At 44.9% G+C, this 22,421-nt stretch overlaps 1 protein-coding gene across 1 annotated transcript in view; it reads right to left on the reverse strand.

Moving 5' to 3' along the window:
* LOC119507198 overlaps positions 1-22,421 on the reverse strand; it is a 308,269-nt gene that overhangs the window by 228,793 nt on the left and 57,055 nt on the right. The window lies entirely within an intron of this gene.

Raw genomic sequence — 22,421 nt, forward strand, 5'->3', positions numbered from 1 at the left:
TGATCACTTCACTCAGAGATTGAGAAAGGCCAGGAAATTGTAAAGCTTGAGTTTTTAAATTGTTAATAAATAAGATATGAAAAATTTATTTAAAAATAAAAAAACCCTCAAATTCAAATGCAGTTTTCTGACCCGATGGATGAACGAAATGAGTAATTTAAGAAGATGTGGGTGATGAGACAATACTTGGCTGTTTGAGAAGCTTTGCTTTGTCAGGAGGTCTGGAAGAGTCTCTGGGTGGGCTGCCCAGTTCCCTGAGGTCTGGGGAGGAGGATGTGATCTAGACTCATATCCACTGTCCCAGAACCATGCTGGGTCTGGGTGGGAGAGTCAGAGGGTGCCGTCCTCCAGCTGGCTGATGCTGTGGGACTCGAATGTCAAGGGCACTTGGGGCTGCCACCCATCCCACGGGCTGTCTGTGCAGCATCTGCTCCCACCTATTTCTCGATTCATGCATGCTACCCTCTGGCATGTGGGGTGGGAGTAGAGCGCCCATCTTTTTTCCCTGTGGAGGATGATTAAGAGGCCATTCAAAGGTAACATCTTTGGTGAGAGGGCTGGAACTCCTGAAAGCCTTGCTGATTTGTTTTCCTATTTGAACAAGTATATATTTTATTCCATAAAAAGCATTTGAGATGGCTTACAAAAATACAATGAGATAAAATAAAGATGAGAAAAGCAAGCCAAAGGGGAAATGAGAAAAAAATTAAAAACATGGTAAGGCCAGGACTCAAATAAATATGCAAAATCTTATGGTAAGGACCAATATTCTTGCTGGAGACACAAGTTTAGTTCCAAGCATTCTAGCAATTACTGCAAAGAGGCAGGCATCATCATATACACATTTAAAGCACCAGCATAGTAAAAATAAACCATTTGCTAAGAGAAAGCACTATTATTTAATACTAAATCCAGAAAAATTTCTCCTAAAGATTCTTATAAAGAAGATACAATGTACTATAATAAGCAACAACTTCAACATTTATACTACAAATTTAGGAAAAATTTGTACTATGCTGTGTCACATGTCCTCCAGAGTAAGACAATGGTAAGCAACAAAGAGAAATTCAGGAAAGGCAATCCTTTGGATGAACTAAAATGACACAGTCCGGGTTAGAAGTTAATCCAAGGTTATTATGGAAGAGCTATTCTCTCTGAATGGGGTTGCTCTTTAACCTGATTCTGATGATGGTCAATGAAGAAGGAGTTTGCTGTAGTTGGGGCTGAGTTGTTTTATGTGGCTGCTAAGTGTAGAGCATGAACTATAACCATGAGCTGACCATGGGGCACTACTGATCCCATTTTGAAAGCTGAAGAGCTGATAAGAACACAAGCTTGGCCACTATCTTCACTTGGAGGGGGGCGAGGGAATTACCTACAGGTGGGACCAAGAGTCTTTTAAAAGTAGTTTAGGTTCTACTTCACAAGAATAGTAGGTTCTACTCAGTGGAAGAGCTATCAAATTTCTCAAGATGAGTTTGGCTCAGAAAAATTTCAAAGCAAGTGTAACTGGACATTCATCTTGGGCATGAAAACACATAGTGAGACATAGCGGGCCAGAGTAGGGTATTTGTGTCCTCCAAGTCAAATGGATTGCAAAATAGTCATCTAGGAAACTGCTAAATATGGGGGGTGGGGGTATAGCCAAAGTGATGCCATTGATTTTAGCGGAGTTGATCGGTGGTAATTGCATGTTTACACGGCCGGTTGATGTTTAGCATGATCATTGACAATGAAACGATGTCATGTGTACTTATCAGCTCATTTTTCTTTCGCAGGGGGCACATATCAAGCCCATTTAAAACTGGTACTAAATCATTAGCATATAAAATAATAAGGGGCTCAAAAAAACTTTCCTCTTTTAAAAATTTTCTACTGGAAACTGTTATTTGTTACAAGATTGTCCTACTGGCCTAAGGCCTTAGAGTAACATGAATGGGTTAGGTTTTATATGGGCATCAAAAATTGATGGGGAGCAGTCTGTATCAAACTCACTCAGGCGAGCCTAACAAGGCTGTCGATGGATGCGGGACACTGATTACGTGCTTCGACTTGGCGGGCCTGGGCTGGGGGACCTGATCAGCCCCTGGGGAGGGTGGTGGGCACGGGCGACAGCGCCCTCCACAGCCCCCCAGGCCTGAGAAAGTGAGGCCGGAGGCAGGCCCCATTTCCTCACCCCAAAGTACAATCGTTGGGGAGGGCTTGCCGGAGAAAAACCCCACCCCCGTGCCTTACCCGTACCCTCCACCCTCTTCGTTACCGGAGCAACTCCCGCACCTTTTCAATCAACCTTCACGCCCTCTCAGAACCAATCCAAGCCTTTAACCCCTACAGCCACCCCGCCCTCTAAACCGCCCGATATAAGCTTGTACTCTCCCCTAATAAACTCTCTTGGCTTCTTCATCCTAAAAGAAAGGTGTCCCGCCTGTTCCTTTCTCGCCGCCCTCCATACTTTGCACGCCTCCGCCGGGGACCGGGCCCAGTCCCCCGCCTCGCCCTCGCCTCCGGGAAAGAGCCCCCGCCGCCGGTACCCTCCGAGCAGTCCTGAGAGCCTAGGATTTAGCAACCGGCCGCCACCCCCACCTCAGACGAGTCAACTACGACCACAACTGGCGCCCAACGTGGGGCTCGAACCCACGACCCTGGGATTAAAGGCCCTCTCCACGCAGCGGTCCAGTAAACCACCCGCTCGCCCGGACGCCTCTCCACCTCCCCTTCTCCTTGCCTGCAAGGTAAGGGCCGCCTCTCCCTCGCCGCCCCGCGGAGCCGCCTCTCCCTCGCCGCTCCACGTCCGGAGCCGCCTCTCCCACGCTGCTCCGCGCCCGGGCCGCTCTTCCTTTCCCGCATTAACCTGGCTTTTGCCCCCGACTACCTTTTGTCTTCTCTTCCTATGTCCCCCCATTCCTCCTAACACTCTTCCTCCAGTAGCTTTCCCTCTTCCCCTCCATTACTTTGCTGTGGTCCTTTGTGTCTTTGTTTCCTTGTTTGGCGCGGTGTGCCTCTTTGCGACCGCCCCCCCAAACTGCTCTCGCTACTAGAGGCTCCTGCCTTCTATTCTCGCCGTCTCCTTCGGCCTCGCGACCACGGTTTACCTCATTTTCTTTACTCAATAATCAACCCCCCTTTTTCTTTTCTCCCTCCACTATGGGTAATCGTCTATCTGCATGCCAAGCACCCCAAGTTCGCGCTCTGGCCGGTCTCCTAGACACACATCGCTGTAAGGTGTCTGTCCGGCAGCTGCAAGTATACTGGGACCTCCTGCTGCCCTTTAACCCATGGCTCACCACTTGCCACCTTTGGGACCCCGTCCCTTATGATCGCCTTGTTGATCGGGTCACCAACGCCATGGAACATGAGAACAAGCGCTTCCCTCCCGGCTTGCTCCCCACCTTAATAACCGTCCGCTCCTGCCTTCAAGGCTACCTCCCCCCTGATCGAGGCCCCACTAAATCCAAGGAGGCCCTATCAACCCAGTCAACAGATTCAGATAGCGATACTAATGTAGACCACGATTCGGACACAGAATCCTTAGTCGAGCAAATTAACAACGCGCTCGAAGTCGCCCCCTGAAAACAAAGCAATACTAAGCCTCTCCAAAATGGTGAACTTCCTCCTTCTTCTTCCACTGAGGGGAGGAAGTGCTCTAGTGATGACATCAGCCCTAAGCCGGGCCGGAAACCGCATGCGCTTTACCCCGCCCTTTCACAGGGCGGAGTTAGTCCGCCATCTTATGCCTTGGGCTCCGCCCTTTCACAGGACGGGGCTAGTCCACCATCTTATGCCTTAGCCACTCCCACCGCGCCGCCGCCTCGCGACGCTTGGGGCCTCCCACTTCCGCCTCCCCCTTCGGCAAGCTCCCCCTCGGAGCCGCTACCGGCAGCTGCCGCCGCTCCTCCCACCCTGCCGACTAACAACCCCTGGCTGCCTTCTACACCTCAAGGCAACCCTTGGGGCAACGCTCCCCCTACCCCCACTCCCGCGCCAGGCCCTCTGCAAGCGCGTCCTCCTTTCTCTCGTGCTTTTCGCTGCTTTCCTCTTAACCTTACCCCCACACCGCAGAAACCGTACGACTGGTATCCCATTGACTCAGATACTATCAAGCAGCTTCGCAGGGCCGTCAAGAAGGACGGGTTAGGTAGCCCATACGCTTCCCAATTACTGCAGGATATCGCCATGGACTTTTGCCTCCCCCAAGACTGAGCCTCGCTTGCCCATACCATCCTTAACCCCGGCCAGTTCGTTGATTGGCGTGCTCACTTCCAGGCGGAAGCAGCTAAGCAAAGCGAGCAAGACGCAGCCACTGGAGTCTATTATCACCCTGAAGCTTACTTGGGCACGGGAGCGTTTATAAATGCATCTGCTTATATTAATGCACCTGCCACCTTTTGGCCTATCCTTCGGGGAATTGCCTTGCGAGCATTTGCCAACTGCTCCGCCTGTCGGCCTAATAAATTCACCAAGCTCTTCCAGAAGCTGAGTGAGCCTTTTGCCACCTTTGTCTCCAGAGTCGAAGAAACCTGCGCTCGAAAGGTAAGTGATCCCCAAGCCCAGTATTACATGTGCCCGTCCTCAAATCCTGGAAAATCGTACTGCAATTCCCCCAACGAGTACTACTGTGCATACTGGGGGTGTGAAACATTAGCCACTAATTGGAAGCCTCCTGTTCCTAATCATTACCTTACCTTAAAGTGGGCCCCTACAGGGTGCAAACTCCCTACAGTTAACTGGCTCGGCCAAGAAAGTGAGGGATCCTGCACACATCTTAATCTTACAGTGCAGCTCCCCACTAATCCCTCCTGGTTACTCGGTCAAACTTGGGGCTTCAGAATCTATGAAAAAGAAGCCGACCGAGGATCACTTATTCTCATAAAAAAGGAGGCTGTAAGCCAACCATGCCAAAATACTGCATTAAAAATACCCTCTGGCATAGGTCCCAACCAAGTCCTTAACCCCCTTTATCCACAGCCCTCCAGCTGCACCTCAACTACAAGCAGCGCATCTGGAAACCGCACCTCAGCTACAAACAGCGCATCGCCAACCCCACCACCCCAACCTTTTCTACCCCCCTCTCATTACTCCTCTCCCCTCTTCAGCCTTATCCAAGCAACCTTCACCTCACTAAATGTCTCCTATCCCAATCTTACCTCCTCTTGTTGGCTTTGCCTCTCCACTTCCTCCCCCCTGTATGAGCCAGTTGCCTCCAACCTCTCCTTTTCAGAAAACACAGAGGACAGCCCCTCGGAATGCAATTGGAATACCTCTGCCGTCCCCCTAACCTTTCATTCAGTCTCCTTTACAGGAAAGTGCATCCGCCCTCGCTCAAGTAACTCTCCCAACCTCACAGCTTGTGCCAACTACTCATCTCCCAGCAGCTCTGCCAAATTTCTCATTCCTCATAACTCCTCCCAATGGCTCTGCTCCTCTACAGGACTTACCCCCTGCCTTAACGTACTGACCCTCAATACAACTCATGAAACTTGCCTCTTGATTGTCCTCATCCCTAGGGTCCTATACCACAGCGAGGAAGACTTCTGCCTCCGCCTGGAAACAACTGCAGCTCCTGCCCCACTGCAAAAGCGAGAGCCCATCACCGTCCTCACGATTGCCTCCCTCCTAGGTCTTGCAGGCGCTGGCACCGGAATCGCTGCATTAGCCAGTCAAGGCTCCGCCTTAACTCACCTCCGGGCGGCTGTTGACGAGGACATTCGTCACCTACAAGACGCTATTTCCCATCTTAAAAATTCTGTCAATTCCCTCTCTGAGGTCGTGCTCCAAAACCGCCGAGGTCTCGACCTTCTCCTCCTCAAAGAAGGAGGCCTTTGCGCCACCCTAGGAGAAGAGTGCTGTGTATATGCCAATTCCACAGGTCTCGCCGAAGACAGCCTAAAAAAGGTCCGGGAAGGACTAGAACAACGCAAAAGAAACCGTGAAGCCGCCAACTATTGGTCCCATATCTTTGCCCCCATCCTCCCATACCTCCTCCCTCTCCTCGGCCCCCTACTAATGATTATTCTAGCTCTCACCCTAGGGCCCTGCATTATCCGCAGAATTGTCCAACTTGCTAAGAACCAAGCCGATGCTGTCTTTTCATCATTTGTGCAAGTCCAGTATCAACGACTCGCCTCCACTGAAAAAGCTGACCCTCCGCAGCGCCACCACCCTCGTCCATCCCGCAAGCAGCGAGGCCCCTCTCGAGCGCTCGAGCGCCACACCAACGCCGAGCTCCAGCCTCTCTGAGCAACCGTCAACCCCTTTTCCCCTCCCCGGCCTCCCCTTCCCTCATCCCTTAGCGGACCTCTCCGGTAAGCTTCTTCCTTTAATTAAAACAGAAGGGGGAAATGCGGGACACTGATTACGTGCTTCGACTTGGCGGGCCTGGGCTGGGGGACCTGATCAGCCCCTGGGGAGGGTGGTGGGCACGGGCGACAGCGCCCTCCACAGCCCCCCAGGCCTGAGAAAGTGAGGCCGGAGGCAGGCCCCATTTCCTCACCCCAAAGTACAATCGTTGGAGAGGGCTTGCCGGAGAAAAACCCCACCCCCGTGCCTTACCCGTACCCTCCACCCTCTTCGTTACTGGAGCAACTCCCGCACCTTTTCAATCAACCTTCACGCCCTCTCAGAACCAATCCAAGCCTTTAACCCCTACAGCCACCCCGCCCTCTAAACCGCCCGATATAAGCTTGTACGCTCCCCTAATAAACTCTCTTGGCTTCTTCATCCTAAAAGAAAGGTGTCCCGCCTGTTCCTTTCTCGCCGCCCTCCATACTTTGCACGCTTCCGCCGGGGACCGGGCCCAGTCCCCCGCCTCGCCCTCGCCTCCGGGAAAGAGCCCCCGCCGCCGGTACCCTCCGAGCAGTCCTGAGAGCCTAGGATTTAGCAACCGGCCGCCACCCCCCCCTCAGACGAGTCAACTGCGACCGCAGATGGAATCCAAAATGAGGGGAGGTCAGTGGAAGCCAGAGCTAGTTCTACATGGTTTTTTTTTTACTATATTTATTTTAAAAAATCAACTGTACATTGTAAGGGAACATTTTTGGTGCCTATGAGATGGTGATCTGGGGTTGGCCAATTCTGAGGCCACTAAGCTTGGGTGACAGAACCGGGAAAGGCCCCATGGCTCCAGCTCCCAAGGCAACACTCACCAAATTCATAGCTCAGGATCTGTGTCCTAGAACTGAAAGTATGATCAGCTCTGCAAGGCAAACTCAGGTGTTTCTACACTGATTTGATCTGTACTTTTCTAAGTGATAAGAAGAGTAGTAATAAGATCTAAATGCAATAAAGCCAGGGTGTCTTCTAATGTCTAGTTCTCAGGTTCTCATGCTAACCTGGGCAGGTAGGTTTGTTTTCTGATTATTAGACCTCTTCAAACCAGGCACTTTGGAGCATCACATAGTATAATTAAAATAGGTTATTAAAAATTATAAGCAACCTGTTAATAGTAACAGAGGAAAAAATACCCTTTCTCTTTTTGAAGTACTTTCAGTAAGATTAAAAACAACAACAAAACTCAGAGAGCAAGAGGTCCATCAATAGAGGTAGAAAGTTCTGTGATTGTGTTCATTCTTCCTCTCCTCCCCAAATCTTACAAACAACCACTAGAGAAGATTTCCCAATACAAAAGGGACCCAAGCTGGTCATGTTTAATACATACCATTTCATTATGTACAAGAGTCTCTGTTTAGCTCTTTGTAAGAATTATTTTATGGAATCCTTAGAACACCTCAATGAGGGATGAATGTTTCTCTCTACCCAATGTGGAGATGAGATTCAGAAGGGAGATGGTGAACAAGTGTCCCAGCCAGCAAAGAAGCGTTAGCTATCTGATGTCACCTTTCCAGGAGAAAATTTTGTTTTTCTGGCTGTAGACGGTCAAATGATTAGAGAATTTATCCCCTGCTACCTTGCTATCTATAGGGAGGAGTTTGGCCTGTGGTCCAGAGGCAAACTGAGCCACCCCATTTCCTTAGTTCTATTTCTCAAATGAGTCCTGAAGAATTAACAGGGTATCTAACCAGGACAGAACTATTTGTATTTATATGTTTAGTTTTTTGCTTGCTTATTTTTAAAGCTCTATTAGGATAAACTCTGATCTAACCCAATTTTCCTTACTGTTCATATTAGGAAAGGGAGCTGGTGGCAGAAGGCAGTGGGAAGCAAGAGGAGATGTACATCAAAAGGGATCTTCCTCTGATCTTGCTGATAAAGGCGGACCCACTTGGAAATATGATGCCCTGTTTGCAACATTTTTCCAAACCTAGTGCCTGTAAGCCATGCAAACAGGTAGTTTTGTCTGTTTGTTTTTTTAAGGCTTGGCTGTTATTGTTGAGTCAATAGCCCCATAGCCGTCCTAACTCTGAGCTTCTACGAAACGATGTATAAGACGGAGGAAAATGCTCCAAAACCTTTTAGTGAGAAAAGGAGTATTTTATTCTAAAATTATTCATTGAGTGCAAGAAGGGTTAATATAAATTATAGTTCAATTTCCCAGTGAATTTCTCCAATTCACTGTTGGCTCTGCTCATAATCACTGGACTGAGATGGGCAGGTCAAACAGCATGTCAAAATCTGACTATTGGGTTGTCTCACATTTAAGAATAAAAATGTTAGCTGAACTTTGGGTCAAGAGTTTGCTCTAGACACTGCACTTAAGGGAAATACATGGAGATGAGATGTGGGAGGGTCAGGGTAATTGAAGAGATGCAGAATAGGAGACAGGAGACAGAGAAAGAGAAAGGTGTGAAAAATGACACAATCAGGTGAACAACTGGCGATGCATTTCATAATAGACTGAACTCTTTTAATGTGAGAATAGTCTAGTCCTCAAGTTCCCTATAAGTGTACTTTAAAGCAATCCTAGGTAAGTTTTCATAGTAGTAATAGCAGTAAAATGAATCATGGAAGCCTTTGTTATTGCACATGTACAGACCTGCTTTAGGTGAGGGCAGTTCTCCTATCATTGCCTCTCACCCCATGATGTGGATTGAATTATGTGCCCCAGTTTGGACATATTCTTGATCTTGATCTGCATTCTGATGGGTGTGGACCCACTGTAAATAAGCTCTCTTCAAGACGTTACTTTGGTTAAGGTGTGGCCCAACTAAATCAGGATGGGCTTTAATCCACATTACTGGAGTCCTTTATAAGCCAAGTGAAAGTCAGATGGAGAGAGAAGCCATGAGGAACAGCCAGAAGCTGAAAGTCAATGGAACCCACAAGAGAAAGAAGACACTGCCGTGTGCATCGCCATGTGACAGAAACGCCAAGGACTGAGGATTGCCGGTAGCCAACCCCAGAATGCCACAGTCTTCTGGGAGAAAGCATCAATTTGCTGATGATTTTGCCTCATTGTTGGACTTCTCCTAGCCTCCAAACCTTAAGCCAATAAACTCCTTTTGTTTAAGCCAACCTACTGTATGGTGTTTGTTTAGAAGCTGGGAAACGACAACACCCCATCTCAAAATATATATCTAAAAAGTCTGAAATGACATGGTTGTCCTAAAAGGTGACTCTTATCTTCTAATAAGCAAAATAAGGTTTTACTGTGACATCTATTGTATAATAAAGAATTTAACTTTAATCCAAAGGGAGGTCCAGCCCTTATCCCTGGTTCCTGGGAGGTCATCTCTAACTATCAGAATTTCCTGAGTAACTGGAGTATCTTTTTTATTCATGGTGGGCTCCTCAGACCACACCTGAGAATTTATGTTAATGAATTAATTTATGTTAATTATGTCAAGGTAGGGACTGGCCACTTCAGAGAAATCAACCATATGGTTAGAGAGTTTAGCCTTTGATATAGCCCAACCTCTAGAGAATGGAGGGGCGCTGCAGATTGAGTTCAACCAATCATGCCTGCATAATGGAGCCTCAATAAAAATTTTGCACATGAAGCTCAGGTAAGCATCCCTGGTGGGCAATACTTTTTGAGTACCATCACACACTGATGTGCTGGGAGGATAACACATCCCAGTGTTAATAAAATAATAATAATAAATAATAATATAATAAATAAATAATAAAACAGTGATAAATCAATATTATTCAAATGAATATGTCTGTGACTATAAATTTAAAGTAAAAAATTTCAGAGACAGAAAAAACATGATTAACTTTGTAAAAGTAAATAATTTAATTCACATGCAGTTTTTCTTTTATATAGAATATGTTAATTTCATATATAATAATTTCATTGTGAATGTTAGACCTACTTTTATCACAGAAAATTTAGAAAATATAAAAAGAACATAGAAGTTTTAAGCAAATATGTCATTAAGTCTACCAACCAAAGATAGTCATGCCATTATTTTGATTAATTTTCCTAATGTTTATTTACATTTAAGTATTTATATTTATTTATATTTATAGAGTCATTATTTTGTTGCCTGCTTTTGATTTAAATTTTTTTCATGCCCAGTTGCTCATATAGTTAAAACATAACTTACAGTGATTAAAAAAAAACTGATAGTAAATATAAGACTTTTCTGAGTTCTGTGAATCATTTTAGCCAATTATCAAACTTGAGGGAGTCCATGGGGTCCCTTGAATTTGTAGCCAGTTGGTCTGAAGTTAGGATGGCCCTGGGGGTCCCTGAACTTATGGTTGGTGTCTGACATGAGGACAGTCTTGTGAAGACTATTCCTAACTTTGTAGTTGGACCCTAAATACTTGCATGCATTTATGTGGAATTTTCCTTCCATTGTATGGTGGATTCATTGCAAAAATGGCCCCAATTCTCTACCCTGTATCCTCCTTTCCAAAAGCTCCTCACCTTAAGAGGTGGAGTCCCTCCTTGTGACTTGCTTTGGCCAAGAGATTCATCAGAAGTGACACTGTGTCAGTTCTTGGCCTAGGCATAAAAGGCCTCACATGCTTCCATTCTCATTCTCTTCTGCTCTTTCTCTTGGACGTCTGCCATCACGAGAACAAGCCAAGCTAGTCTCCTGAATGGTGTGAAACATGTGGCCCCAGCCAATAGCCTTGTGAGTGAGGATATCTTAAATCTGCAATTTCACTGCAAGCTGACCACAAATGCATGAGTGAGTCCAGCCAAGATCAGCAGAGCCTGGCCCAGATCACAGAACTTCCTCACTGACTCATAGATTTGTGAATAAAAAATACATCTATGGTTGTATACCACTGAGGTTTTCTGGGTGGTTGTTATGTAGCAATGACCCACAACAGATAACTGGCAAAAGAAAACTGATCAGTGATACAGAACAGAAAGCGTAACAATTTATTTTCCTAGGCAAAATCCGTGGAGGCTACAATTTAATTTTATATATTTTATATACAGTAACCCAGGAATGAGGCATTGGTTCACCTCTCTTAGGTGACAGAAAAAGATAAACCTAGAGCTCCCAATTCCTGATTCTGTATCCTTTCTTAAATCACACTTCCTCCCAGGGTTTTCTCTTCCCCCTCCTGGAAAGTCTCTTATTCTCAAGCTCTTGGTTCAGTAAGTCTTGTTTATGTAGATTCTGGATTTTGAGGTCTTAAGAAGTTTAAAATGAATCTATAAGAATTGTAGGAATGAAATAGGATGAGAGCATTAGTAAGATGAAAGAAGGTGATGAGTGTCCAAAAAGCTAGAAATAAGGAATTCCTCTGCCTTTAGAGATTGGCTATGGGATTTGGAATTCCTTTCACACAAGTATTATTTTATTGGAATTTGGGTAAAGTATCTCAATTATCTATGAGAATTATCTCATCTTGTCATATTGTCAGTGCTCATTTTGGTCTTTTTCTTTTTTTAAACTTCTCCATGTACCAGGTCTTTCTTTAGCGGTATTGACAATATGGACTCATTTGAAGATCACTTTATTGCCAATCGTTAATTTAACATGTACTTACTGAGGTCTACCAATTCCCAACCATTAAGCTAGAGGCTGGGTGACAGTGAGAACAGAGCCTGTACCTGCCTTGTAGATGGTTTTAGTTCGTGTACCTCCAGAAAGAGACTCAGGAATAAAGATTCCAGTGTAAGTGGTTTAACTGGGAAGTGATTCTAGGAAACATCAGAAAGTGGGGAAGTGAGGCAGGGAAGGTTGCCTAATGAAGCAAGTTACAACCATGGGCAAGTGGTGCTTAATTCCACTGAGGAACTCTGAGTGTAAACCACATTCCAGAAATATCCCAGTGGAGGGGCAAGGACGCTTGGGTATTTTCCATCAAATTCCCATCTGTCCTGGGTTGAGAGCTGCTCCCAGGGGGACTAACTCTCAGGCACTTGCAGCTTGCCAGCATGTTGGCTAAAAGCCGTAAGGCAGAGGTGTTTATGTAGATGTGAGTATGAGAAAGAATTAGGGGAGGGCTCACTGGCAGCACCTGATAAACAGGTGTTCACCAACCAGTAAGGAGAAACAATTACAATGCACTTTGTGAAGAGAACTTGGGGTCTGTGAGCATAAAGAGAGGGCCTCTAACTCAAGTTGTGATGGTAGGGAGGGCCTCTATAAGCCTACCAAGCTTATCTGAGGAAAAACAGGAATTACTTGGGTGAGGAAGTAGAACAGATTAGGAAGGAAAATCTTTAAGTAGAATGATGTGCAGAGGCGTGGAGGTATGAAAGAGTAAGAAGTTCCAAATGGAATTTGAGGATAATGTGTGGGAGGAATCTAGAGAGGTCAACAAGGGCCAAAACTTTGTGGTTGTGCTAATGATTTTATTTGCATGTCAATGGGAAGCCATTGTAGGGTTTCAAGCAAAGACTGACCTGATCGGATTGGCATTTTAGAAAGTTACCTCTGATGTCAGAGCAGAGCATGCATCAGAGTGACCTGGGACCATGGGCTGGGTGAACTGTTAGGAGAATTGTGGGGACACAGGGCCCGGGCCCCTTCCCTCCATAGTGATTTCATGTCCCCACTTGACTGGGACAGAGGTTACAAGTCATCAGACCTCCCCAGGGGAGGAGAAAATTTATTGTAAACAAAGGTTTGAAACTCCCCTCCCCAGATCACTGTTGATAACAAATCTCCACACACTTGTGTCACAAGACGCTGCAGAAGCTGTTCTCACACTTCGCTTGTCCTAACCCTTATAAACCAACCCCTGGCATTCCCTGCTTTTGCAAGCACTAACTTTCATCTTTCCTGGCAGGCCGCTACTGTGGGACAAATCCTATCTCCTGTAAGTAAGTCCTAGTAAACTCATGTCTAACTTCATGCCTGGCGTGTTCTTCAGTCTTGGGGCTAAGCTGGGTTGGAATGGAGAATGTTGTGCAAAATTTAGGCAAGACATGACGTAGACTGGACCAAAGACCTTGAGTAACAGATGAGGACAGGAAATAGGGATTTAACCTCTTTGCCAGTTCGGATATATTATGTTCTTCAGAAAAGTTATATTCTTTAATGAATTCTTGTAGGAGCAGACTGATTAGTCTGTTTGATTAGGGTGGAACCTCTGATTGAATTATTTCCATGGAGATGTGAACCCTGCCACTCAGGGTGGATCTTGATTAGTTCACTGGACTACTTAAGAAAACTCAAGAGCTGACAGAGACGTCTGATGATGCTTGGAGATGCAGACCAAAGGACGTTTGGAGTTGCTAAGCTAAGAAATGAAGCCCAGAATTTGTCCGGAGAAGCTAAGATAAGACCCTCAGATGCTAAGAGAGAAATAACCCCAGGAGAAAGAAGTAAGGATGCACAGGAGCTGAGAGAGGGGTGAAGGGAGAAGCCCAGAGACATTTTGGAGGAAGCCATTTTGAAATACAGCCGGGGAGCAAAGAGCAAGTAGATGCCAGCCATGTTCCCTCCCAGCTGACAGAGGTGTTCCAGATGCCATCAGCCTTCCTTCAGTGAAGGTATCCTCTTGTTGATGCCTTAGTTTGGACACTTTTATGGCCACAGAACTGTAAATTTGTAACCTAGTAAATCCCATTTATAAAAGCCAATCCATTTCTGGTACTTTGCATAACGGCAGCTTTAGCAAACCAGAACAACTTCCAACTCCTCTCTTAGCATTACAATTAATCTGTGAAACACTCTTGATTGAAACCTGATCTGTGTAGAAGAAATGAGGAAATACAAGATGTGCTGTCTTTCCAATAATTAGTATTGGCTATTTTAATAGCTCTTCTGGTTGGGATGGCATGTTTCTGACTGCATGAAGGCTGTTGATTTCAAAGTCATTAGTACTGCGGGTTCCTTACTACTTCATACTAAGGATAATATAGAAGAAAGTGCCATATAGCATCTCATTCACATTCTAGAGAGTCACCCTCAAGACAAAAGGGAAACTGGGAATTCTGTCCATGTCTATGCTAGAATTTCAAGGCAATCGCCTTATCCCTCCAAAGAAGGCCAGCAGGATTAGTGGCCATGGATGTTATTTGTGACTGTTTCTTCCTAACAGCTCTGATCCCAGATTGGCAAAGTCTGCCATCAGAGGCAGGGATAGTCCCCTCTACTCCTCAGAGAGTGATTGGTCCCAAGATGCAGGGTCCCTGTGTGGTTTCTGCAGGGTGGGGGTGAAATCACATTTCCCAGTGGTGAATTTCTCCATTCATGTTAAAATGAAGATGTTGCTTCTAAAGTATCTTCTTTGACTTGGCTTGATATTTCAGAATTTAAGGTCCTTCTGACTGGAAATCAGCCCAGGTTCTCTAAAGGAGAAGCATGAATGGCACTGTGTTCTTTCCCTCCAGATGCACTACAACATCAGATCTGCCTGGAGAATCCATGTATCCTGTACTTGTGTCCAAGCTTTCTGGGTAAAAAAGGATATCCAGTGAATCTGGAGGATTTTAAGTTAGAGAGCAAAGGCAACATTAAATCTGAGAAATTTAAACCTGGACCATTAGGAATACAGAGGAGGAAGTATCTGAGGTTACTGGGCTGTAGTAACAATATCAATTTGACACAGAGAATCAAACAAATGTCCTGTAGCAATTTTGTGTATGATTAGAATTGATTTATTGTGATTCTGGAACAGGACCAGCCCATAGTCGAATGGGCAAAGCACAGAGAGAACAAGGGAATGACAAATGCACATGCTTTGTGGGAACCTAAGGCTTCCTCCCACCAAAATGATGACTATGAAACAGGTTTGAGTTCCCAGGGGAGCACATAAAATTACAACTACTATCTAAAAGGGGGAAAGCTGGGGGTACTCTGTCCCTACTACTTGCCTTTTAACTCCCTTGTTTGGCGAAGTCAAAAATGTAGATGGATCCTGGAGATTAACTGTGAATTACAGAAAACTAATGAGGTTGTGCCAACTTGGCTAGAGCTAGCTTGACATTGCTTGTAGGTTGGAAGCTCTTTCTAAGTCAACCTTTGATTGGTGTGCAGTCATTGATCTGGGAAAAACATTCTTTTCTATCCCCGCTAATTCTGGCTACCAAACAGTCATTACCTTCACTTGGCAGAGTCAGCAATTTACTTTATTGTTCTACTATAGGGATGTTTAAATTTTCCAGCATGTTGTCTCACTCTGGTGAGGCAGAATTTCAACAGGTAGCCCAAGCCTTAATTTATATATACGGAAACTTCTCATGACATTGCTGGCATATTATGTTATAGCTAAAGCTCTGCATATAGTTTTATGCAAAAAGGGAGGCAATAACCTTTCTGGGAGTACACTTATAAGAGGAACTAAAAGTGTTCTGTCCCAAACTGACATTAGCTTTGCTCCTGCAGCATTTGTATTTAAAAGGGGATAAGAAATTAATTGACATATTTCAATAGTGGAGAGATAATACCCCCCACATTACATTGTATCCCCTTCATCAGGAATTAAAAAGATCTTAGAGTATGTCTGGGGCCTTGAATAACGCTGTTGGAACATACCCTTTCCTCTTGGCCTCTTCTCCACCCCTCTCCAAGACATAATTCTCCAGGTGTTATGTGCAACAATATCAAGGCCTGTCCAATGCTCTTCAAACTTTAAAGTGGTCCACAAATCACCCAGGGCTCTTGTTAAAATGCCGCTCCTCATTCTTTGGGTTTTGGGTGGTGCTTGTGATTCTGCATCTCTAACGAGCTCCCAGGTGGTGACGAGGCTGCTGGTATTCCACCACACTTGATCAGCAAGACCCTAGGGCTTGGTACTTGCCTTTGGGAGAAGACAGGGACCTTTGGGTTCCCTGAGTCTTCTGAGTAACACTCTGCCTTTTAATTCAGTGCCAGCTGCTCATTGGGCCTCAAGGAAGAGAAATGAAGGGCTTCTATGGCCTGAAAAGCCTATCGTGGATTGACTGGTTCCTGTTCACCCCTACTGTCCACAAAATTCCATGGTAATTTCAAGTTCCATAAAGGTGGCTAAGATGATAAAGATTAGACTGTTCAGAAAGTGCCCAAGGGACTGACTGATGACATTTCATCTCCATGAAATGCTGAACTTAGAGCTGCAGTGTGGTTCACAGATGACTCTTTCCAAAGGGCAGGAAGGAGTGGCAGTGCCATATGCATGCCTTGGGGGACACCACAAGAGGAGGCTGAAGAAGCTCAGAACCTGTTGCAGAACCAAAGAATATTCATAGCAGCTACACATCCTCCAGAGGTATTTCATGACACAATCCTTATTTATCCAGATCCCTGCAGTTCAGGTGACAGGTCCTGAGGAAGGGAGTATTGGTTAGATACTTTGGAGTAGGCAATGGGGCATGAACAGAGTGCCAGGGAATAACAAATACTGCCTGGGCACAGCCTCCATGACATGAGAGACCAGGAGGATGCAGGTGGCAGGAAAAATTGGAGTTTATTACTTTACCATTTACCAGAAAGAGCAAAGGAACAATGAAAAAATGGAGGCAAGATATTGGCTAAATATCTTGAAGGCAAGGCACTGGGGGAAAAGGAGTGGCTGAGAGCCCAAGAAGTTTAGAACATGAGCTCAATGGGGACAAGGGGAATTTTGTAGGTCTTAGTAATTTTTCCTTTTCTGGCATGGTCCTCCCAGTTCTATGACTTATGAAGATGGTTAGTACCATGCAAGTACCTTTCACTACTATTACTCTGGCTATTTGTCATTACAGGATTTGTAACCTCTAGTTATATCAGGAGCCTTGGGTAGCTAGGGACCACCATGCTATAGGGACCCTAATCAATGGCACCACCTTACTGGCTAAAGGCAAATGTGCATGTTGGATGAAAACTGAGGAGGACTGAGTGAACTGGGATTCTACCTGGGTTTCAAGGGTATCTTACTCTGAATCAAATGGAAATGGAATAATATGTAGGCACTAGATAAAAAGTCAATTCAAAAAGTAGTCATCCAAGAGCTGGAAATTAAATGAGCCCAATAATAAAGCAAATGTATTACACAAATTAAAGTGCACAAGCTCAACTCTATTCTTGCCAGCTGGTATCACTGTGTTACAGTCCTGTGCTGCTGCAGAGCAAGCTACTCATCCAAAACTTCTTTCATCAGGTTTCAGATAATGGCCAAATACAAGGATCACTACACTTTATTGATAGTGTCCTCATCTCCTCCAGTTGATAGGAAGAAGTGAAGAGTGGACTTTGTCAGGGGATCCCAGGACAATCTTGCACTTGAAGACCAAGGGATTTCTTGGCCATCTACCACGGGACCGGCTTTTCCTTTATTTGGAAAAAGATGGGCTTGATTAACTGCTGCTGTTGAGAAACTGGAAGACCTGATTATTTCATTTCCTCAAAGAGAATTTATATAATTATATATGCTTATATACATTACATATATATATACACACACACAATATGGGCGATGTCTGTAAACTTTTTTTTATTTAGCCACAAGAGGGTATGAATGCTTGCTATTTACTTCATGTAAACTCTTTCAGAGATTACATCCTTATTGCACGAATGAGAAAGGAAAAATTGTAACTGGATGTTCTCTTTGACTATCAACTTATCTTTTACTTCTTTTAAAGGGGAATCAGATCACCTTGTCCCAGGGAGGTAGTGCTAGGCTAGGTATGTGGAGATTCGTCCCCAAGTCCTAAGACAGGAGGGTAGATCTTCACTCTTCAAACTTTTGAAATTAAAAGAAATCTGACAAGCAGAGGGCTGAGAAACCAGTGCAATAGTTGTTTATTATTCAATCTAATCTTAAGTAAAAAATATAAAGGACTTCATTATAAGAAAAGAATTTTCTTTTTCTTAGCTGATATTTGTCTCTTGGAGTTCTAAATCCTCTTCCACTGCCTTTTTAAAAGACCCAACCAACCCTCCAACCAACTCATCAGTCAATTAGGTCCTGGTAAGGAGAAGGGGATTTCTTCTGCTTGTTGGCCAATAACTTCCCAAAACACAGCCCCTGTGAGGAAGGCGCGAGGGAGTAATTTGTGATGCATTATTTCTTATTGCTTCCTTATAAAAGTTCTTGAAATAAAAAAGTCACTTATTTCAGCCTGGCAGGACCTGTTGTTAGGAGCACAGCTACCCTGGGCCTCAGGGCAGAAATGTCACCATGATGAAGGTGCCTTCCAGTGGGACTTCAGGAAAGATATCTGTGGGATCATCAGTGGAAGTAGGAGCTACTTTAATGACGCTGCTTGTTACTTTAGTCAAATGGTGGATGAGACCTCTAAGAATAGCTCCATTGCAGAATCTCCATGTGGGATGCGGGGAGGGGCAGCTGGAGCCCCAGGCTTAGGCTTTGGTCCCTTCAGCTTTTCGCTTTCCCTTTGGAGCTCCTCCTCCATCAGGGCTGTCCACACCCACCCCACCCACACCTGCTCCCTCCTCCTGCCCCGCACCCTCCCACCCCCATTCCAGGACCCACTCCCTGTTATGTCTCCAGCTCAAACAATATTCACTGACACTAGATTTTCCACACCACATATAAGACTGGGCTGTAATGTTTAATATGACTTCCCTATAGGTTCAGGGATGAGAGAATCACAGAAAGACAGAAAGTATTGATTCTCTAGATATGATGCATCTTCCTGGAGGCCCCTAGAGTTTGCTTCCTTCCTCACCACCTGGCTCCCACACCTCCCAAAGCCGAAGGCATCTTCCTCTGCACCACCCAGAATCCTTGTTTCCTTAGTGTTCAAGCCTAAGAGTTCAAGGGTCCAGACAAAGGAAGGTACTCCCCTTCCCTCCAGTCTGAGAGCCACCAACCCAATCCTCACTTTCTGTCCCAGGATCAATCTATTCCCCAGAACTGAGGCAATGCCTGTCCCTTCAGGGGAGAATTCTACTAAATATGGTCCCAACAGAATGACAGAAGCCCATTCATCCATTAGAAAAGAGACACCTAGAGAATATGAGGGGCTCTTTTCTTTAGAATAACTAGTGAGAAACAGGTTCAAGAACCAAGTCATTCCCTTTGTAATGACTCCTTGTTATCCAAGCCATGATGGAAAGATGTCATTTTATTATACCTCCAGTCCCATTTTTATGTGGCTGCAATTTAGATCAATTTAACAAGCATTTATTGAGCATCAACTGTGTGCACTCTGCTGGATGCTGGATCCAAGTGCTAAGATGGGGGCTGCTTGTTGTGAGACATTTACTTGCTGGCAGGGGAAACGCACCCCAATGCAACTAATGACAGTACCATGTGACCACGGGATAGTAACAAGTACTTTCAGAAAATGTAGGAATAAATACATTGCTTGGCCAGGATTGGTGTAGTTAAGGGGAAGGAGGGAGATGGGTGGAGTAACTTTTCACAAAGAAGGTAACGTTAGAGCTAAGTCTTGAAAGCCAATTTTGCTGTGGGGAGCAGTATCAAAGACTGAAAGTTCTGTCACGGATTACAATTCTGTTTTCAGGGAATTTCATCCATTTCCATTTCACAATGGGTTATAAAAGTGATGAGAAATGTCAGTCTTTGGAAATGAAATGCATCCAACCCAGTGGGCTGGGTACATAGCCGCTAGTTATGAATGCTTACCGAATGATCAAATAAGATAGATTATATTTGGGAGTCTTTCAAATTTAAATCAGTGCTCACCAACACAAATTAGAATGTGAACGATGAAACATTTACTAAATTTTCCTCATAAACCCCAGGAGTGGTAGAGACTGGCTTGATGTTCACCAAACCCATCCCATCATCTTCCTGGGCCCATAGATGGGCTTCGTTTCCTAAATTCCCTGGCGGTCAGGTCTAGCTGTGAAACCAAGTCCTAGACATTGGGTCTCAGAAAGACTAGAACCCCTTCCCCTCTGCTCTCCTCCCCCCACCACCGTCTTACACATATTGGACTGTAAAATGGGTTAGAAATAAACTTTTATTATGTTAAGTCACTGAAATGTAGAGGTTATTTATATGGCTCTTAACCTACTGTGACTATTATATCAGGAATGAGAACAAAGCAGACAAAAAGGCAGGGGAAGAAGGGGAAGCTGATAGACATGAGATCTGAAAAATCTGGCTCTGCCTCTGTCTTGCTGGTTCACTTGTCTGTGACTGGGAGACTGAAATAGACCAGAAAGCAGACTGGTGGTGGCAGACAGAGGTTTTGTTCCGACCGGAACCATAGAAGCCACACCAACTGTTCGAGACCCTCTCTGAATTCACAAAAATGAGTGCAGTGGCCTTAGTGCATTCACTATGTAATGATGGGCTGGTGTAGAAAGCAGCTTTAAAAAGCAGGGAGAAGGCGTCTTGGAGACCAGCAGAATCATGTTATCAAGATAGAAGCAGGTTTCAAATGGAACTAATGCCCATAAAAGACTGGACACTTCTAACATTTTAACAGCTGCGAGATGCTGACCTGTAATACATTTTGCTTCTTGTGCATTTTCACTGTATTCACCAATACAATCTGTGCCAGTTGGAATGTATTGTGTCCCCCAAACGCCATTATATTTGATGTAATCTTGTGTGGGCAGACGTTATCAGTGTTGATTAGATTGTAATTCTTTGAGTGTTTCTTTGGAATGTGCCCACCCAGCTGTGGGTGATGACTCTGATTGGATAATTTCCATGGAGGTGTTGCTCTGCCCATTCGGGGTGGGTCTAAGTTGATCAGTGGAGCCATATAAATGAGCTGACATAACAGAAGGAACTCAGAGCAGCTGAGAGTGATGTTTTGAAGAGGAGATACAGCCAAGAGGGACACTCTGAAGAAAGCACAGGAGCTGCAGATGAGAGACAGTTTGAAAACGGCCATTGAAAGCAGACTCTTGTTCCGGAGAAGCTGAAAGAGGACAAATATCCTAAGTGCAACTAAGAGTGACATTTCTGAGGAACTGCAGCCTAGAGAGGAACATCCTGGGAGAAAGCCATTTTGAAACCAGAACTTTGGAGCAGATGCCAGCCACGTGCCTTCCCAGCTAACAGAGGTTTTCCAGACACCATTGGCCATCCTCCAGTGAAGGTACCTGATTGCTGATGTGTTGTTACCTTGGACACTTTATGGCCTTAAGACTGTAACTGTGTAACCGAATAAACCCCCTTTTATAAAGCTAATCCGTCTCTGGTGTTTTGCATTCCGGCAGTATTAGCAAACTAGAACATTTAACACATTTTTCTTCTTGTGCTTTTCACTGTATTCAACAATACAATCCTGCTCCCTTAGTTTACATAAGTGCAAAGGATATTTAACAGCAGGATATTCAACTGTTCCAACAGGCAAACTGACGTTGACTGGGAATTGGGTTAGCAGGAAAAAAAAGTGCTAAAAATACTCACAGAAGGAAGAAGTTAACTACAGCTACAGGGTTTCTGACTGCTGGGGAGCAACAGTGGCAGGCCAATTAACCAGGGGGGTAGCACCTAAAGGTGGGGCAAAGGGAAGGGTAGCTCTGCAAACAAATGGCAGGGTCTGCGGAGGGATGCTGATGGGGGAATGGGTTCCATGCACTTTGGGCTGGAAAAGGACTGAAAGTTATGCCTTAGATTGTTCAGTCACACAGATACTGGCATCATTTCCAAATGCTGCAGAAAATACCACACTACCTAAGACAAGGTGAAGTTTCAACAGAAATGTTCAGCTTTAAAATGGCTGTGATTTTATGATAGCTATGTAAAAGATTCTCAAATTTTTAAGCCAAAAGCCATCTGTAGAATGTTTTTCTGGCATACTGTCCTCTTCCTGTGTTTTCCTATGCAGTTTTGTTTACTTGGAGCCACAGTAATGCTTTTTACTACATTGTTTCAGATTGGCCACTTTTATTTCTCAAACCTTCCACCAGGAGATTATGAAGAATGACACCGAAAACAATTTGCTCCCCATTCACCGACACTGCTTTCTCATTACTTACCACCAATCATTACCTCCATCACTGGCTTGATCAGCTGCACTGCTTCCCAGGCTCAAGGTCTGGGGTCCTTTTCAACCTTTCTCTCATCCCTCCTTGTCCTACCCATTTATTTATCACCAATTCCTGCCACTCTTCACGCCCCAGTAATATCTTGAAGACCCTTGTATTCACACACCTCAATATTCTCCTTCTAGTTTTTTGCCTATCTACAACCTGATTTTGCTAACTCAACCAACAGGAGCTTTTATTTCCCTTGGATTTCTTTGCAGGTAG

The sequence above is a fragment of the Choloepus didactylus genome, chromosome 12 (genome assembly GCF_015220235.1).
Source record: "Choloepus didactylus isolate mChoDid1 chromosome 12, mChoDid1.pri, whole genome shotgun sequence".
In the NCBI taxonomy this organism is placed as follows: domain Eukaryota; kingdom Metazoa; phylum Chordata; class Mammalia; order Pilosa; family Megalonychidae; genus Choloepus; species Choloepus didactylus.